Source organism: Benincasa hispida, chromosome 4 (genome assembly GCF_009727055.1).
Source record: "Benincasa hispida cultivar B227 chromosome 4, ASM972705v1, whole genome shotgun sequence".
NCBI classification, from domain to species: domain Eukaryota; kingdom Viridiplantae; phylum Streptophyta; class Magnoliopsida; order Cucurbitales; family Cucurbitaceae; genus Benincasa; species Benincasa hispida.
Window position 1 is genome coordinate 57451080 of NC_052352.1, and position 6017 is coordinate 57457096.

Consider the following 6017-nt stretch of genomic DNA (forward strand, 5'->3'; position numbering starts at 1 on the left):
GCAATGATAAAATGTGATATAATGTGATATATGCGACCGAAAACAAAATAATAATGAATTTTATTGGAAAAAGTAAAAATGCGGTGACAAGTAAATAAATAAACAAATAAATAAAAAAAAAATAATTGACCTGACCGTGAAGATGTGCAAGTATCTGATGGAATGCGATGGAAAGGCTTGTGAAATGTGTTAGAAAGAGAATGGGTTGGGGAAAGGACATCACAAGTTTGTCAATCCTGTTGAGGATGCAACTAAGGTTTTGCTTTCCCTTGGCTTACACCTCTCAGTGATCGGCCGCGTTCCCATATCTCTATGGTGAATCAGGGATGAACGTTGCGAGATGCAACGTTGTTTCCATCTCTGGGAATACTTCTTTCTTTAGTTAATGCATTCTTCCAACTTCTTTTGAAAAGGTAGATTAACATCTTCACTTCTGCTCTCACAGGTGAAGATGCCGTTGAGCATCATAGCTAAACTTAGCGATTTCTTCAACAAGGGTTAACTTACTCTCGCTTAATCTTCCCCTTACACTAGGGGATTAGTTACACATAGTGAAAAGAAATGAAGGTGAATGTATGGTAGAGAACAGAGAGATGACCGAGAATATGATAATGATATTAAAAGATAAAGATAAAGAGTTTGTTTAAGATAAAATGAATGAAGGATTAGAAATGAACGACATTTGATGAATAGAAAGTGAGAAACAAATAAGGAAAGGCATGTCAAGTGGTCCCCGCTCGTCAATGGTCCGCCCTGAAAAGTTTACAGATAAAGCTATTTATAGACCTTGGCACCTCCTTCGTCAGTGGTCCCACTCTGAAAAGTTACTTTTTTCTGGCAACGGCTTGGTGGAAACGTCCGCTCTGCTCCACTTTCAATTTGTTAGAGCGTACAAAAGAAAGGTATACATTTCAGAAATCCCTGCGAATGCGTCAATCTTTTCAATCGCAGTCGATCGTCGCATGAAGTGCAAATGCGTTGATCTTTTTTGTCACGATCGGTCATTGCATGCAGTGCAAATGCGTTGCTCTTTGCATCCACGATCGATCCGTTTGCATTCGGTGCGAATGCGTTTGCTCTTTGCGTCCACACGATCGACTGTCGCATTCGGTGCGAATGCATTGTTCTTTACGTCCACAGATCGACTGTTGCACTCGGTGCGAATGCGTTTGCTCTTTGCAGTCCACTCGATCGGATCGTCGCATTTGGTGTGAATGCGTTGATCTTTCTTTGTCCTCGAGCGATCGTCGCATGCGGACCTATTTCCTGCAAAAAAAGACTTGGGACATCCTTTTTGCCATCAAATATGGGGTTAGCGGGTGTGCTTCCGACACTTTACAAACTTTTGCGTTCTAAGCCAATTCTCTATATGTTTGACGCAAATTTTTCCTTTCTTTTGCCGCATATTCTAACTAAGATGGTATAAATAACTTTATTTCTACAAAGTTATCAACTACCCCTACTCCTAACTAACAGAATTAAGCGTGTAAGTATGACTAGAGAGATGAAGAACACGACAACTATTAACAGCGTAATAAAATGCATGGAAAAAATAGATAAAATGGCAAGGATGTCTTTACTGCAACACTAAGCTTGACCGCAAGGGTAAACCTCAGCCAACGTAAGCTATGCGATCAATGCTATACATAGTTGACGAAGACCATGCGATGTATATGCGATAGTGTCGAGAGGCCTTATTTCTAAGTCTCTTATTCCTGCTCACGTGCTCTCAACACATAGGCAAGATGACCGCATACCACCAATCACTCCTCTTAAAGCGGTGCATACGCTGTGTAGTACAAACGGAGCTTATTCCTAAGTCCCCATTCTTGCTTATGCGATCCAATCTTCTCTCCCGAGTCTAGATTTTTGGTTTTTAGACTACTCTCCCAAGTATGCCTAAATGATGAAATGAAGCGCTTATATGACAAGGAATCATATAAAACATGGTTAACGTAAGAATTATTCCTATCTCTAGTGAACACTTGCTTACGTTGCTTAATCACGATCAACTACTTACCCCCTGGGTAGTTGGTGGCTGTTGATTCTACTCATAGAAAAGCATTACGTCCGCTTATAGACAAGCATTGCTAACAACTTCACACTAAGAAAAATAGGATTTTCTCACAAACACTTGCGCAGTGCACACTCTCGGTCGGGTTTGCTACATGCTTCATATGTCTATGCCGCATGATTAAGTATGCGATACTCTAGCAGTCTTACTTAGTGATATAATGAAAGTAAAGCAATGTAAGTAAATGAAGATGGAGATGGAATCGAAGGAAAATATAGAAATGCATTGATCACAAAATGTATTAATCTCTTAAGCCACAATGTAATACAATACAAAGATAGAAGAGAAATGGAAAGCCAGATGGAAGCAATATCTTGCTTCCATCAGATGTGTGTCAAGGTTGTTGGTGGTGCCATGGATGAGCGGTGGAGTAGTCTCTCTCGAGATCTAGCTCCAGCGGAGGCTCCGATTGTCACTCGAAATGGTTGAGGGGATGAAGAACTCTCAAGACTATCTTCTCACCGCGTTGGTCTGAATCACAAGGATCTGCTCTAAAGGCAGAAACCTGGACGATTTGAAGTTGTGCTCTAAGGCTTCTATTTATAGATCTTTATCGCCGATAGCATTTATGGACCTCTGCTCTGAATCTGACACTAGTGACACAATGGTCCTTTTCTGAATCTCTGCCACTCGTGACGTGGTAGGTGAAATGTCAACATCATCTTGTTGATAATCCCAATGTATGTTTTCATGCCTGCATTTAACCAACCTTGCGATAGCCCTTCTATTAGGTTATTACTTTGTAGTCGCAATCTTCTGCGATGACCGCATTCGCTCGATAGCCGCAAACACCTATACGACTAACGTTTGCGATCATTGCATGTGATCGTCCTTGCATAGCCTGGCTTTCACGCATGCGATCGATTCCTGCGTTTGCTACAAAAATAAACAATTGAACGCATAATAACGCTTAAAAGTAGGTTAGCCGAGATTCTTAATGCCGATCGACGCAAGCTTTGTTTTCCTCATGAATTCTTAGTATAATCACCACATTATCTACTTAATAGCCCTCATAATTCTAAATAAAAGGCTTATAATGACGTACATTTCTGCCTGTCATCACACCCCCAAACATAGAATCATGCTTGTCCTCAAGCATGCTTTATACTTAGGAAATTCATAATTCACCCTCTGGCTTTCCTTTGCGATGACCAGCCTGTCCTTAGAAGTCGTGGCATTCGCACCGAGAGGTGGTTACTATTGTATGCATCTTGCATGATCGCATAGCATGAACATACCCTATGAAGTGTTAGCCGAAACATTTCTCAACTCGTTCACTGCATACTCATCGCATTTTCAGTTCTATCGACTCTTTTCAAACTCCGCCGCATTTTTTATTTTTTTATCATCGCAAACAACAACCTCAACAACAATTTATTTATTTGGTTACCGCAAACTTTTCCTAAAATTACCAACGCAACCTGTTTTCACAAGTCCCTGAGTTCGACACTAGACTTACCAAGAAACTCAATGGTGTTTACACTTGGATTCCACTAAGGAAACTTGAGTGCTCAACGCAATTTCACCATCGCATAACATCTACATTTCCACATCATAAAACCAAGCATCAAGTTTTTGGCGCCGTTGTCGGGGACTTCGGTAAAATAGTGTGCTAATGGTATTTTTTTTTTTTTTTTTTGATCTCTTTGCAAACTCTCAATCTCTGACGAATTACGACCCAGAGATTGAGAGAATGTTTAGATGGAGACTGAGAGACTGCCAACAACAACCACAGTCAGATAAAGAAGAGATGGCAGAGCAGCCTGGAAATGAAGCACCAAATGATAACAACGTCATGGTGAATCCAATCCTTCTGGCTAACGATCGCAATAGACCTATTATGAACTATGTATCGCTAAACCTCTATGATTTCTCTCCAGGAATCATGAGGCCTGCCCTCGATGGAAGTCGATTTGAAATGAAACCGGTGATGTTATAAATGATCCAGACTGCAGGATAATTTAGAGGAAGGCATGGCGAAGACCTGCACGCCTACCTCCGAAGCTTTATTGAAATTTGCAATACTTTTGTGTTCCCGAACATCTCTGTCGAAGAAGTTCGACTAACTTTGTTCCCATTTTCTCTCTGTGATCAGGCTAGGAAATGGGCGTATTCTCTCAAACCGGGATAGATCACTTCATGGGAACATGTCGTGGAGAAGTTTATGAAGAAATACTTTCTAGCTACTAAGAATGCCAGACAAAGGAAACTAATTACAAATTTTGAACAAGACATGGACGAATCGTTCAGTGATGCTTGGGTGAGGTTTAAAAGGTTGGTCAGGGATTGTCCACACAATGGTCTGCCAAACTACCTTCAGATGGAAATCTTTTATCATGGTTTGAATCTGGCTTCGCACACCGTTGCCAATGCGGCAGCCACTGGTCGTCTGCTTGATAAAACGTATGACGAGGCAAAGAATATCTTGGATCGCATCTCTAAGAACCACGAAGATTGGAGAGAGAGTGATCAGAGATAGAGAATCAAAGACAATGATGCAAGTAATGGTGCTATTGCTTCACTACAAAATCAGATGACCGCAATGATGAACTTAATCCAGGGAATTGCAATCAGCAGCCCAAAACTGCAAAATGAGCAAATCAACGCAATTAGTCAAAACACCGCAAGGTGTGTGACTTGCGGTGATGGGCACGCGATCGAAGAATGCCCGCAAAATCAACAGTCTGTTTACTTTGTAAAAAATAATCCCTTTTCAAATACATACAACCCTGGGTGGAGAAACCACCCCAATTTTGCTTAGAAGAATCAACAACAGAATTTCCAATCCGTGGCGCAGAAAGAAGGGCCACCAGGATTCTTCCCACGCAACAACGGTCAGACGAGCAATCAAGCTAGTAGCTCACAACCACCGCAATCCTCTTCCTTGGAGAGCCTGTTGAAGCAGTACATAGATAAAAACGAAATTGTGCTTCAAAGTCAGGCTACGTCCATCTGCAATCTAGAGTTACAAATGGACCAGATTGCGAGTGAGCTAAAGAGTAGACCACAAGGGGCTCTGCCGAGTTCAACAGAACTCTCACGCAACCCGAGGGGATCAAGTAAAGAGCAATGTCAGGTCGTGACATTGTGAAGTGGGAAGAATGTGGAAGGAGAAAAGAAGGAGCTTAGTTGGACAGCTCCCATTGCGGCAGACCTGAAATTGCGGTGACATAAGAAGAAGAAAGAGAAAAAGAAGCAATAGAGCCAGAGGTTGTGTCGACCTCAGAGCCAACTGAGACGGGGACCGTGAAAGTGCAGTTACCCCCTTTCTTGCAGAGACTAAGGAAGAAAAAGTACGAAGAGGTATAGTACCAACACTTTCTGTCTATGTTAAAATAATTACATATTAATATTCCATTCAGTGAAGCGATTGAGGAAATGCCTGCCTACGCAAAGTTTCTGAAGGATATGGTAACTAAGAAGAAGGAAACTGGTAAGTTTGCCACAGTGGCGTTAACACAAAGTTCAAAATCAATAATTCCACCAAAGATAAGTGATCCTGAGAGCTTTACTATACCCTGCAGGAGGACTGTACATCGAGCAAGCCCTATATGACCTGGGAGCCAACATCAATTTGATGCCTCTGTCGATCTTTAATCAGCTGAATATGAGGCAACTTGTACCCACAACCGTGACTCTCCAACTGGCCGATCGATCTCTGGTGCATCCAAAGGGAAAGATGAAGGATGTGCTGATCACCATTGACAAATTTATCCTACCAGCCGAATTCATCATTTTGGATTATGAGGCCAATAAAGATGTGCCCATCATTCTAGGGCGACCATTTTTATCAACAGGTCGTGCCCAGATCGATATGCATAAAGGGGAGATCACTTTGAGCATAACTCAAGTTCAACATAATTCGTGCCATGAAGTTTTCAGATGAAGAAGACCTACATGACTCAGATGATGACCAGAATGTGATTGAAGAGGAAAAGTTTGA

General features: G+C 41.6%; 1 non-coding gene across 1 annotated transcript; it reads right to left on the bottom strand.

Annotated features, from left to right (window-relative positions):
• Window positions 1-4271: 4271 nt before the first annotated feature.
• Window positions 4272-4378, bottom strand: LOC120076951. Its single transcript, XR_005481696.1, has one exon. It is a non-coding gene; the product is annotated as a small nucleolar RNA R71 (small nucleolar RNA).
• Window positions 4379-6017: the final 1639 nt, after the last annotated feature.